The sequence below is a fragment of the Molossus molossus genome, unplaced genomic scaffold (genome assembly GCF_014108415.1).
Source record: "Molossus molossus isolate mMolMol1 unplaced genomic scaffold, mMolMol1.p scaffold_m16_p_1, whole genome shotgun sequence".
NCBI lineage: Eukaryota > Metazoa > Chordata > Mammalia > Chiroptera > Molossidae > Molossus > Molossus molossus.
Genome location: NW_023425344.1, coordinates 143,036,747 through 143,051,052, shown reverse-complemented (window position 1 = coordinate 143,051,052; position 14,306 = coordinate 143,036,747).

The window sequence follows — 14,306 nt, the reverse complement described above, 5'->3', positions numbered from 1 at the left end:
ACATATAATGTGCATATATAATAAACATGTCACTGTACATATATCATGTATATTATATTTCACATATACTTATAATACATTTATAAGCAAATTGCCTTAGAGTGGCAGGCTCTTTGTTCTGCAGGCATTTTGTTAACTAGGGTTTCTGCAAGTTTGAGCCTTGGAACCCAATTGAATTCTATGCACTGAAGGGAAAAGAATTCTTGGGGAATTCTGGAAGGAAAGATACGCAGAAAAGAGGCTACGGAAGTGGGAGCGAAGATTCCAAGTTGGACCTCACCTCCCATGACTCCCCAGTCTCCTTCCTGAGATCTCTCAATCTTCAGTTAAGATCACTAAATTTATGCATGCTCGTTATGACCTACGTTTTTGAAAGGCACCTCTCAGGTACAGTCCAGCCCATCGGGCCAGACACTTGGAAGGAAGAGGACATGGGAAAGGGACTCAGAAGACAAGCAGGGGAGGGCTCTGGGCATCCCCAGAAGTGGAGTGGTCAGGACTTCAGCCAGCAATGCCCTGGTGAGGGAATGAAAGGCCACAAGCGGCCATGGGTCACATTAGTCTAGAACCTGATGATTCAACCAAATTCTTATTCTTACAAAATCCTCTGGGATGGGCCTAAAAGCAGAAAGAAATATGAGTGAGAGCTCCTCGCAGGAGCTAACCAATCTCTGCACATCTGTGAGTCAGTCTAGGGACTCAATAAATTTTGTTGAAAAGATTATTAGAGGGAATGCCCTGGCCGGTTTGGCTCAGCAGTTAGAGTGTTGGCCTGCGGTCCGGAGAAACCCGGGTTCGGTTCCCGCTAAGGGCACGTACCTTGGTTGCAGTTTGTCCCCAGCCCTGGTTGGGTCGTGTGGGTGGCAACCACTCGATATGTCGCTCTCACGTCGATGTTTCTCTCTCTCTCTCTCCCTCTCACTCTATCTGAACAAAATATCGAAAAATGTCCTCGGGTGAGGATAAAAAAAAAAAAAAAGATTATTAGAGGGAATCAAGAGGACAGCAGTCCGGGCGGCATATGACTCCCTGCTGTGACACCCCCTTTCCCCCACAGACACGTGACTTTAACACAACCGGTAAACGGTATTCGAGAATGTCATGAGACGCTGTGTTAGCGCTGCTCATTTGTCTCTCCTTTAATATGTGAGTTCAGAATGTCAATGTCATTGTCTTAGTTTGCTAGCTCTGCTGTAACAAGAGACCCCAGACTCGAGGCCTAAACAGCGGACATTTATTTTCTCATGGTTCTGGAGTCTGGAAGTCTGAGATCAAAGTGCTATCAGGATTGGTTTCTGGTGTGGTCGCTCTTCCAGACGTCTACATAGTTACCTTCCCTCTGTGTCCTCTCATGACCATTCCTCTATGTGCATGGAGAGAGATCTCTCTGTCTCTTCCTCCTCTTGTAAGCAGCCCTACTGATTAAGTGCCCCACACTTGTGACCTCATTTAACCCTAATTACCTCCCTAAAGACTCTATTTCCAAATACAATTTCCCTGGGGGTAAGGTTTCAACATATGAATTTGGGGAGTAGGGGGCACAATTCACTCCATAGCAGTTATTTAGCAGGTGTCCTGCAGGTTTGCTAGAGAAAGAGAGAGAGAGGGATATAAAATGCTTTATATTACTGGCAAAAAGAATTAGAGCGAGGCCCTGGCCGGTGTCAGTGGTTAGAGTGTCGGCCTGCACACTGAAGGGCCTCAGGTTCGATTCCCAGTCAAGGGCCTGCACCTGGGATGCAGGTTTGTCCCGGGCCCAGTCAGGGCACAACCGATGGATGTGTCTGTCTCATATCGATGTTTCTCTTTCTCTCTCTTTCCCCTCCCTTCCTCCCTTCCACTCTCTAAAAATAAATGGAAAAAATATCCTCAGCTGAGGATTAACAACAACAACAACAAAAGAATTAGAGCAACCATTGCCAACTTATAATATTAACAATTGCTAACAAATATTCATTGCTTACTATGGGCTTTGCACATGTTATGTTAATGAAATCTCCAAACACTCCAAAGTAGATACCACTATCAACCTCATTTTATATATAGGGAAACTCAGACACAGAGAGGTTAACTGACTTACCTGAGATCACAGAGCTAGAAAGTGACTGAGTCAGCACTCAAACCCCAGCCTCAGACTCCAGTCCCTGAGCTTAACAACAACACTAGAGTATGGACAAAACAGGCAATGTTTTAAAGGTAGTAAGTAGAGTGTATGAATAGTGTCATCGTAAGAGATATTCAAACTTGTAAAGAACTTTCATAAGTTTATTTGAGCCAAATTGTCGATAATTGCACGGAAGCAAAATTTCAATGCACTGAGATAATGCTTCAGAGAATGGTAGTGTTGCAACTTACTCTATACATTACAATCAAAAAAGAAGGTGCAAGTGAGTTACATGAAATCCACTGGTGATAGATTAAGGGTGTGGGGAGAACTTCTGGGACTGGATGAAAAGTAAAATGATAGACACACAGATCATTTTTACCTAGGTGGGTATAGGATAGCTAACAGTCAACAATTAACATGATTACAATAGCAATGAGGGGATTTAAGGTCATCGCCCTGGTGCACTGGTTGTGCCCTGAGTGGTCTGGAAAAAGGAGAGTTGCCCTGACACTCCAAAGGAATGTTATCCTAGATGCAAAAGACAACAGACAGGCTCAGTTAAGGTAAAATTTTACTTTCGTTAGGGAAAGATTCTAACCGAGAATGTGACTACCTGCCACAAACTGCTCTTAGTTAATACGTTTTCATTTCAGACCATCCTTTGTGGTTACTTTAGGTCTCTGAGTTTGCAAGGCCTACCCTGAGCTGGTCAGGTTAGCATGTGGCCCCTGTTTGCCCACAGCAGGAATAACCTTCGCATAGTCACTGGTGATGGCTACATGAGTGTGCAACAGAACTGACGTTAATTTTGCATAAGCAGCAGCCCTGCTCTACTTTAGTCTGCTATAACGTACGCAGACAAGGCAGTAGGAAAGTTTTTCTTCTTAATTGCATCTTCAAGTGCCTCGGAGGCCTGGAAAAGCTTTGTCCACTTCTACAGACCTTAAAACAACGACTTTTCTTTCCAGTTAGTTGAGCAAATAAATAAAAATCAGTATGCGTGCCTGTTTTCTCTCTTCTTGTATAAACTTAGGATCAAAACTCTTCCGATAACTACCCAGAATGTCTTTTCCAGAAGCAAGCCCTTAGAGAGACGGTCCTTTGCCGGGATCCTTCACAGACACATCAATCATGCGTTTCTTCTCAGTAAGTTCTGGCAGAGTGCCTCGCGGACTGGGGTTCTTTACCTGGAGTCATGGGTGTGTCCCCTGGTGAGCAGCTCTTTTCTGAGGATTATGAAAGCCAAACAAGTAGAGCTCAAGGTAGCCAGGATGGGAAGCAAATATTCTATGAGTGCATTTTGGGGCATAATAGTGAGGCTCGCTGCTTCCACCGCTTGGTTCCAAGACCCATGTGATCTGGCTATGTGAGAGAGAGCACCATGTATTGTTCTGTTTCAAAGCTTAGTCAGTCTCCTTTAAGATAACATCGCATCCTTTCAGGGTGTTGACTCCCAAATGACATAATAACTGAGTCTTCAGTAAACTATCACATTACATTAGCAAGCTGTCAAAATGTGCCCTGTTGCTTCTAGGTGATGGAGTGTGGTAAAACCAGTTAAGTCGGTGGCCAAGAGCCCCGTGCTGCATTCCCTTTGCTGTAAACGAAGCAAAGCCATGGAAGTCACCGATCAGAGGCAATGCCATGGGCAACAGCCCGATGGTGGGTAAGGTGTTCTGTGAGTTCGCAGATAGTGCTACGGGCAGAAGCACTGTGGGTCAGGGAAGGCGTGTCCATATCCCGAATGTATGTATTCCAGTGAGGACAAATATCTGCCCCCTCCAAGATGGAAGAGGGTCAACTGGAATCAACCTGCCACCAGTGAATGGGAGCATGTTAGGGGATCAACGTTGGTCTCTGTTGCAGGCATAGTAGGCCCCTGGCATGGTGTTAGCAAGGTCGACCTCCGTGAGAGAGTCCACGTTATCAAGTCAAAGCGTAGCCTCTATCCCTACCACCATGGCCACTTTTTTTTTCTTAGAATTTTCTCTATAAAATATGTCATCAGCAAATAAAGATAGTTTTACTTCTTTTCCAGTCTTGATGCCTTTTATTTTTTTTTCCTTGCCTAAGTACCCTGGCTATAACTTCCAATTCACTGTTGGCTAAAATTGGCAAGAGCAAAATCCAGGACTGTTTTTCTGACCTTAGGAAAAAACAGAGAAAGATTTCAGTCTTTCACCATTAACTGTGATGTTAGCTGTAGGTTTTTCACAGATGCCTTTTATCACATTGAGGATAGGATGTACCCTCCTATTTCTAATTTATTGATTATTTTTTCATAAAGAGTGTTGGATTTTGTCAAATGTTTTTCTTTTTCTATTGATACAATCATGTTATTTTTGTCCTTTTCTTCTATTAATATGGTATATTGATTTTCATGTGTTGAGCCAACCTTGCAATCCTGGGATAAATCCCACCTGGTCATAGTATACAATCTTTTCATATGTTGCTGAATTCAGTTTGATAGTATTTTTAAAGGATTTTTCATCTGTATTCATAAGAGATATTGGTCTATGGTTTCATTTCTTCTGATGTCGGTTTTTTTTGTTTTGGTATCAGAGTAGTACTAGCCTCATAGAATGGATGGAGGAGTATCCTCTCTTTTATTTTTGGAAGAATCTGTGATGTGTTGGTGTTAATTCTTCTTTACATATTTGAAACATGAGTTTCTGAACTTTTCTTTATGGGAAGTTTTTGGATTACTGACTGAATCTCTTTACTTATAGTAGATCCATTCATAGTTTCCATTTCTTTTTGAGTCAGTTTTGGTATTTTGTGCTCTAGGAATTTTCCTGTTTCATCTAGGTTATCTAATTTGTAGAAAGAATGATATTTTGATGCATCCGTGACAGTTTTGATATGATTCCACAAGAAAAAGGTCTAATGGAAAGAGATCAGGTGACATAGGTGGCCAACTAAGTTACTGGTCTCAGAAATTCTCCATAAAACTGTCACAAACAAAACCTTAAAATTAAAAACTCATTTTTCAAAATTCATAAAACTAGGTATAAAGAAGTATAAATCACTAAATTTCCCAATGATGCTTTTGTCAATTTATAGCATTTGTACTTCTGAAGTTCTTAAAGCCTAAATTGCACTAAGACTTTTGGGACACCCTGGTATACACATATATACATTCCCTTGCTCTGTCCATGGAGAGGGCCTAGGCAGTAACACTCCTGTAGCCATGCGAGCACCTAGCACTCATTGTAACTATCATTCCCACTAAAAGGAACCAGGGCTCTTTGGAGAAATAGCTGATACCACACATTAGCTCAGGGGTGGACAGGAAAATTCTCAGATGAACCAGCAATATTGTAGTGCTAAAAATTAAGGGAGTGCTCAAAGAACAACTGGGATATGTCAACACACACACACAATCACAATCCTGTGATCAATTAAAATTAATAATGATAGTAATTGCTTATAAGCCATCAAATATAATAGGAAATCATGAATCCACACTAGTAATATGTGAATGGATAGAAGACATTAGAGATATTTACATAGTTACAAATAGCCCACAACAAAATATTTATATATTACAAAGGAGAAAAGAACAACTTTATAGCTGGAGAAACATGGAAGATACCACCTTAATCAAAGTAAACAGAATGATTAATGGGACAAACTGCAATCATGTGCCACCTGATAAAATGCAATGAGAACACAGTATTACTTCTATTACTGCTGGAGATGTATAACATAAATATAATCATGAGGAAATATAAAACAAACACAAATTGAAGAATATTCTACAAATAACTGGCCTATACTCTTTGTGTGACATTCACAAAAATCCATAAAAGACCTAATAACATTTCCAGATTAAAGGAGATGGAAAAACAACCTGCAGAAGACTAGAGCTATAATGCTTGAAACAGTATGGTAATTGTACAGGTAATTGTAAGTAGCAACAGGCTTATCAGAAGATCAGATCTGTGTTTGTAAGAACTTAAAACAGTGTGTAAGAACCCAAATTGCCAACCATCATGGAGTAGTTTATAAATTGTAGCACATTCATATATTTGAATAATTTATCACAATGAAACATATTTTTAAACATTCTAAAGAACATGTACATGATGTAATGTTAAATGACAGAAGGGTATAAATGACCTGTGGGCACATGGTAGGCTCTTGGGGTATTGGCAATAGTCTATGTCTTGACCTCGGTTGTAGTAGTATGGTCATTCACCTTGTTTCATAAATGTTTGGTGTGTTTTTCTTATGTATATTACAATCACAGATTTTTAAAGGACATCCTGGACCCTTTACCATCCTGGACTACATTGTAGACATTGAGCTGCTAAGTAGACCAAATTTTATCCTTTTCACTCAGATGAGGAACCAAGTTCCAAAAAGGGTAAACCATTGCTCTCCAGCTTATAGGGACCTATCCATGCTTTGGCCACTACACTGCCCTGTGTCCCCAGCATTAGTGGCGAGAGGTCTAACGGTCACCACAATGGTACAGTGATTGTGTGACAGACAGTGTTCTGGGCACTTGACACATGCCACTCATCTGACCCTCACAACAGCCCTGCAAAGACAGTGTGATTACTCCCAACTTACTTGAGGAAAAGGGGCACAGAGCTGATAAAGAATTAAGCTGCATTCAGAACCTAGTAATTCATTCATTAGATCAACAATTTTCAACCTTTTTCATCTCATGTTACTAAAATTCTGCGGCACACCAAAAAATATATTTTTTTGCTTATCTGACAAAAATAATAGGTATAATTTTTATTCATTGTCACACTGGACAGCAATTGTTGTGTTGGCTGTTGTCAGTATTTTGACAATCTAAGGGAAAAGAGGTCAGTACCCTGACTAAGTAGTCAGGTATCGCATGTTTTAAAAATTCTTGGTGCAGCCCTGGCCGGTTTGGCTCAGCGGTTAGAGTGTCGGCCTGCGGTCCAGAGAGACCTGGGTTTGGTTCCCAATAAGGGCATGTACCTTGTTTGCAGTTTGTCCCCGGTTGTGCGGGTGGCAACCACTCAATGTGTCCCTTTCACTTCGATGTTTCTCTATCTCCCTCTCTCCCTCTCTCTCCCTCCCACTCTATCTGAACAAAAAACAAAAAAATGTCCTCGAGTGAGGATAAAAAATAAATAAAGTTTAAAAAAATAAAAATTCTTGGGGCATACCGGTTGAAAATCACTTCATTAGATAAACACAAACTAAGTCATAGCTATATGTCAGGCCCTGGAAAGGTTCTGGAGACATGAGACACACAAGACACAATTCCTACCCTCTAGGAGCTGACTCTCCTGATTGACTTCAAAAATTGGCCACTCCATCTATGACTACTGCTGTTCTCTGTAGGAGTACCCATCTGTTGTCTCAATTCTATCCAAAGTCAGATACTTCTCCCAGCAGCAGCCAAGCAATCTCCCCCGCATATCTCCTTCCTGCAAAGTTAAATAATGGACAAACAAACAAAAAAAGCCCAGCAGCTATGATTCAGTTATCCTCCCTGAATTAGGTTTAGAACTTTCTTTTATGCTTGTCTGCTATTTTAATGCTGCATCGATATAGGGAATAGGCCCAGAAACACAGAAAATTAAAAATTAAAGACATTTTCCTATTCTATCATTTTTCCTACTCATGTGGCGCCTTTCTTGGAGGCTCCCAACGTGCTATGTAAATGTTAACTCGTTCTTCCGTGGTCGCCTTGGGAGACAGGAAGCCAGTGTTATTTCATAGATAAAGAAGCTAGAGTCCCAGGAGGTTAAATGCCTTGTCCGGGGTCACATAACTGCAGGCAGTTGGGGGTGCTGGGAAAGGGGGTTGGGGTGAGGATCCCTGCCTGGGATCCTTTGGCTCCCAAATGGGGCCTCCTTCTTAGGAGATAACTTTGCATGTTAAAACTGTTGGAGTCTTGTTCTGTAAAAGGAATGTTCTGGGACTGCTGAGAGACAACTGCAATTTCCTTCTCCTGCAAATCCATACATGCTACATTTTCAGAACTCAGGTTTAGGACATGTAGCCATTGTCTATCATAGTTCCTAATGTACCCAATTTGGGGACCAATGTTTAGGTTAAATGATCATGTCCTGTCAGAAGAGGACAGAAATCAGACGCCTGAACTCTTGCTAGGCATCTTAATCCACGCCATTTCAAGCATCTGTATTTCAGGAAAAGAATGAACCAAGCTCGGGACTGGCAAGTGCCCCCTGAAATATGTCAGTCTTCAGTTAAGCACAGTACCTACTTCCCCGCGCTCCTGTCACGATGAAGATCTGCCAGTGGCCCCTTGTTGGCCAAATGGAAACAGGGAACTAGTTGATTTTTTCAGGTAACCAGGATGAGGCGCTAAGAATTCCTGCTGTAATTTTAAGTCCATCATACCAAATTCCCAACATCCTCTTGTATGATGTTTTAGATACTAACTAGAAATCCTAGGCATGAATTGAGCATTTTGACCCTCTATAGCCATCATTCATTAGGTTTCAACAGATAACTCTCAACATTTACCCTTCAACTACCATGTGTTGGGCACTTGTGCTAGGCCCTGGGTTTACAGCAAGAAATAAAACGGAGACCCCGCCTTCTTGGAGTACACATTCATCAGTACTCGAGTTGGTACAATTAATAAATTGGGAAGAGAGCCCTGGACAGTTTGGCTCAGGGGTTAGAGCACTGGCCTGCGGACCAAAGAGTCCTGGGTTTGACTCTGGGCAAGGGCACATACCTCTGTTGCGGTTCGTCCTCAGCCCCAGATGGGGTCGTGCGGGTAGCAACCAGTCCATGTGTCTCCCTCACATCGATGTTTCTCTCTCTCTCTCTCCTCCCACTCTGTCTGAAGATAAATGTAAAAATATCCTCAGGGGAGGATTAAGAATAATAATAATAATAAACTGGGAAGAGAAAAACTTGCCTTTGGAGACAAAACCTAAATCTGGGAAAGAATGGCTTGAAAATCTTGTTCATTTAAATGAACACCGTCATTTAAATGTCTGTGTAACTGACAAGGGTAAGATTACGCACATGGTCTCAGGTCTCTGACAAGGAAGGCTCCCCTTTGCGTGTTAGAACACCACCGACCCTCAGACTGAGAGCCAGGGGGGTTTCATTGACCTTTTTATATCCATTTCCTTGGAATGAAATGAAAGCACAAAGAAACCAGCCACAGTTGGGGAGGAGTGGGGAGAGGAAATATGTGTGATTATCATGAAGCTGCTCCAAGTGTCCCTGACGTGCTGTCAGTAAGTGGTTCTTTCTCATAGGAAGTGAAGTCTCCTGAGGAGATGACAGAAGCCATAGCGAGTGGAGTGGAAGAGATTTTAGAAGGCAAGACCCCTCCAGCTGAAGGGGAGACCCACAGCTGGGCCCGTTCTTCCGACTGGAAATTTACACACTGTGCACACCAGACGAATTTGCACCCCTGAGCACTTGCCGGACAGCGCAGCTCATCAGAATCTGCTCAGGGAGTGTGTGAAGCTGACAGAAGAGCACGCGTGGGAAAGTTTATAAACACTCCAAACATACATACCACTATGTGTTTTCAATTTGTGGCTCGATGTTCTTGCCAGCTGCACGAACGAGTAAAAATCCTGTTCACAAGCATGCTGGAGGAATGGCCTCTTATTCTTGAGGAAGGATCTCAGAGGATTTTCAGCTTGGTCGAACATTGTGATGACTGTTGAGAAATGAACAGAAAGTGTGGAAGAAGTTTGTATATTCTCATATTTATAATGAAAGCATTTCATTAAAAGGGTTAATCAAGACTGCTCTGGAGTGTAAATAAAACTAGTGCTGATTGAAGCCTTTTTTTTGGCATCAGGGAAAAGTCCAACTGGTTTGTTTATAGCAAAACCCCAAAGGCATCAAAATTAGAGTATTTTTTCTCTAAGTGATTTTTCACTCGCTCTCTGCATTTATTAATCTTTCTATTTGTGCTGTCATTGCAAAGGCTTAATGTGGTATTTCAGCAAATTCTATACCTAAGGTAAAGTAGTTTATAGAAGAATTTCTGCTTTTCCCGAATTTTCCATTACTGATCTTGTTCCATTTAAAAATATTATGACTTAGTGCCAGTGACCCCACTTTTCACATTTTAAACATAAAATTTCCAAACCTGCATGAATAACATGAACACTAGATATAATATATAATGACTGGCATTGAGGCGGCACTCGATATTTGTTGAGTGAGTGAATAAATGAATTTATATATCTTATACCTAAAAATGTACAACTTCAGCTTTCAGGGTAGTTTTCTTTCTTTTTTCAGTTTATTCAGCACTAAAACTCTTATTCAATTTAAATGTTCTCGTGTCAAATATTTAATTCATGTGTCCAAACTCAAAAGTGTGGACTTTGAGAAATAGATTATAGCTTTAATATAATACATCTATAAAGATTCTAGTTGTGGAAATAACTAAGAATAACACTTGCCAATAAAAGTAGATAACTCTCCTGGAATAGCTTAAAAAATAAACTAATTCGAGGTACCATCAACTCTTCTCCCTCTTTCTGTTCTTCTCAACCACAACTCCATTGTGTACTGACCTCCAGATTGACACTCAAAGTGTCTTGTGCACTTCAGTCTTCTGTTGGAGGCAGCTACCTCCTAGACTAAACTTTACAAAAACTTGGCTTTAAAAAATCTTGCAGCTTTTTTTCAGCAATAAGTTCTGAGAACTTCAACTCAGACAAAAGCTCATCCTGTGGACCAGCTTCTCTTGGTCTGTTGCTAAAGCGATTCTGCCTGGAGGTGAGGTTCCTTTGCCCATTTCTCTTTCCTCCTTTCCCTGGCAGAAAGAAGAAAGAAATATAGAGCGACTTGCCCTCAGAGTATAACACCTACCTCCTTTCTCTGCTTTGTGGCACCTCAACCTCCCGTTATCCAATGGGTAGATTCTTCCCAATAAGATGGATATCGTACACAAATGGGATTCTTTGGTCCTCTTTCCCTACTCCTTGATTTTTCTACCTTCACCTTCCTCCATCCTCCCTCACACAGAGATGAAAATTTATGAATAAATTGACCATTTATTAAATTAATCCTCGAATACCCTTCCTTTCAAGACAGTGCTATCTTCTCCACCAATATTATAGCCAATAATAAATTAAAATATAAAGGTCTAGCCCTGGCTGGTTTGGCTCAGCAGTTAGAGCATTGGACTGCGGACTAGGGAGTCCAAGGTTCGATTCCGGCCAAGGGCAGGTACCTCGGTTGTGGTTTGTCCCCAGCCCCAGTTGGGGTCGTGTGGGTGGCAACCACTCAATGTGTTTCTCTCACATCAATGTTTCTCTCTCTCTCTCTCTGTCTCTCTCTCTCCCCCCCCCCCCCCACTCTGTCTGAAGATGGATGTAAAAATATCCTCGGGTGAGGATTTAAAAAATAATAAAAATAAAATATAGAAGTCTACTGTGAAAAGAAATTGTAAATATTTCAAAGATTCAGGATTTTATAAAGTTTGAAAAACAGTGCAGCATTGATTGAAATATATTCCAGGCCTGGCCTTGGCTGGATTGCTCAATTGGTAAGAGTATTGTCCCGATACGCCAAGGTTGTGGGTTTGATCCCTGGTCAGGGAGCATATAAGAATCAACTAATGAATTCATAAACAAGTAGAATAAGAAATCAACATTTTTATCTATCTATCTATCTATCTATCTATCTATCTATCTATCATCATCATCTATCTATCTATCTCTCCCTCTTCCCCTCTCTCCACAAAATCAATAAACTAAAATAATTTTTAAAGCAATAGATGCCACACCAATAAAAATGTAAATATAACACAATTTGGCCAGTTAACAATTGAAGAAGAGAAAACAAAAAACAAAAAAAAATTACGACAAAAGATACTTAAAAATAAAGAGGTTCTAATATCAAAGAATTAACAAAGTACTTGGGAAGAATTAACCCTTGAATATTTTTGCAAAAACAGCCCTTTTTGTGACTATATGGCAGAAGTCAAATGTGAAGTAAAAGATATTTTATCCTTTCATTGTGTAATTTTATCTAAAAATTATTTTCCTCCTAGTCCGACTTATCTACTACCTTATAACAAACCAACCATACATTTAACAATTTTAAACAATAACAATAACATTTTTCTCAATTCTATTGATTAATCTGGTAGTTCTAATGCTTCATGTGTTATTGGCACCAGGTATAGAATCTCATCATCCAAATCAGGTCCAAATGTAACCAAGGTCTCTGGGGTGCAGCTGTTCTTAATTTGAAGCAGTGTGAACAAAAGAGAGAAGTTTTCTAGCTCTCATACATCCCACATACAGTAAGAGACAAGAACAGGAAAACTGCAGTACAAACTCCCACTTGCAAAGGTTGAAAATGGAAGGCACATAGCCGTTCCTGGTCCATAGTAATTTTGAAATACAACCAGGCACATGGAGCCAGTTTCTTGACTATGGCCCATTCTGTTCCCTAGGGATTCTCTGTGGTTCTTACCTCTATCCTCTTTGCTCAGTTCTCTGAAATATCCATCTTTTTTTCCCTAAAAGAAATGACTCATGTTTGTAGCTGAGTTTTTTTCTCAGTTTCCTTCCTCTCCATAAAACTTTGGGGGTCTTGAGGCATCTTTTCATTTTGAATGGTCTCTGCCTCTTAAATCTAGGTTAGTATAATTTCATTACTAAGTAGTTTTCTATGTATCAAATTATTATCCACTCCCCCTAGCTGGTGTGGCTCAGTTGGTTGGAGTGTTGTCCTGTACACTGAAAGGTCGTGGGTTTGGATCCCAGCCAGGGCACATACCCAGGTTGCAGTCTGAGCCCTGGTCAGGGTGTGCACAGGAGGCAACTGATCAATTTCTCTCTCACATCAATCTTTCTTTCTCTCTCTCTTCCCCCCCTTTCTTTCTCTCTCCCCCACTTCCTCTCTCTCTAAAATCAGTTTAAAATATTCTTGGGTGAGGATTAAAAAATATAAATTATTATCCACTTTATTAGACAAAAACAATACTCACAAATCTCTTCAAGACAGTCCCCTCTCTGTTTGGGGCTGCAAAACAGAGTACTATGAGAAAAAATAACCTTAAGATTCTTAGAGGTCTTCTTGTCTAGCTGAGAAGATCATTGAGATTCCCTTGAAATATTTCTGATGCCTTAACAGAGACCTTGACCCTGAAGCCATATTTTATTGCCAGAACCCTGGCTTTTATCTTCAAACCAAGGCTTTGAGTAAATTTTTACTTGGAGAATTATTTTCTTGAAGAGACTGGAGATGAAAAACAGTTTTATCATCAACCCACATGTTCTAGTTCACTTTTAGTGCTTCTGAATTCTGCTTTAAATCTAAATAGTTTCTTCTTTAGCTCAACTCAGTTCTCCTCCACTTGGGCTCCTCCACATTGTTGCTTATGTTTTCCCATGTGTGATGGCTGGGTGGGTTGCAAAAAATCACCTTCTAAGAAGACAAAGCCTGATTTACAAGGAATTACCAGACCTTCACTTGCATCACCCTTGCTCATGTTCCATTGGCTCAAGCTTGTCACACGGCCAAGCCCAGAATCAATGTGCAAGCCGACTTAAGGGTACAAATAGAAAGAAGCATAGCTCACTGAGGGCCACCAAAGTAACAGTCTATGCCATCTTTCAAATCAACACTTGATTTATTTTCAGTTGAGCAAATGATTTAGTATATAATTCTCATTATAAAATTATTTTAATTGTAAGACAAAATAAAGTCATTTTTAAAATTTTTCTTTCTTTTTTTTTTTCTTCAAAAATTATACCAGTCAAACCTGTTTTGCATTATCTACTATGACATTTTGGTAAGTGGATTTCATTTGAGAAGGCTTTTCCAAGTATCAATTATCCTCATATATAAAAGAGGTCTCGCCCTGGCCGGTTTGGCTCAGCGGTTAGAGCGTCAGCCTGTGGTCCAGAGAGACCCGGGTTCAGTTCCTGCTGAGGCATGTGCCTCAGTTGCAGTTTGTCCCTGGCCCTGGTTGGGTCATGTGGGAGGCAGCCACTCGACGTGTCCCTTTCACATCAATGTTTCTCTCTCTCTCTTCTCTCTCTCTCTCTCTCTCTCTCTCTCTCTCCTCTCTCTCTTCCTCTCTCTCCCTCCCACTCTGAACAAAAAACAAAAAAATGTCCTCGGGTGGGGATAAATAAATAAATAAATAGGTCTTGTGTTTTGTTTTCCATTCAGTTTTTGCACTTGGAGTGTCATTCTCAGGCCAAGAACTCTGCAGAGGAGGGGTGAGCACAAA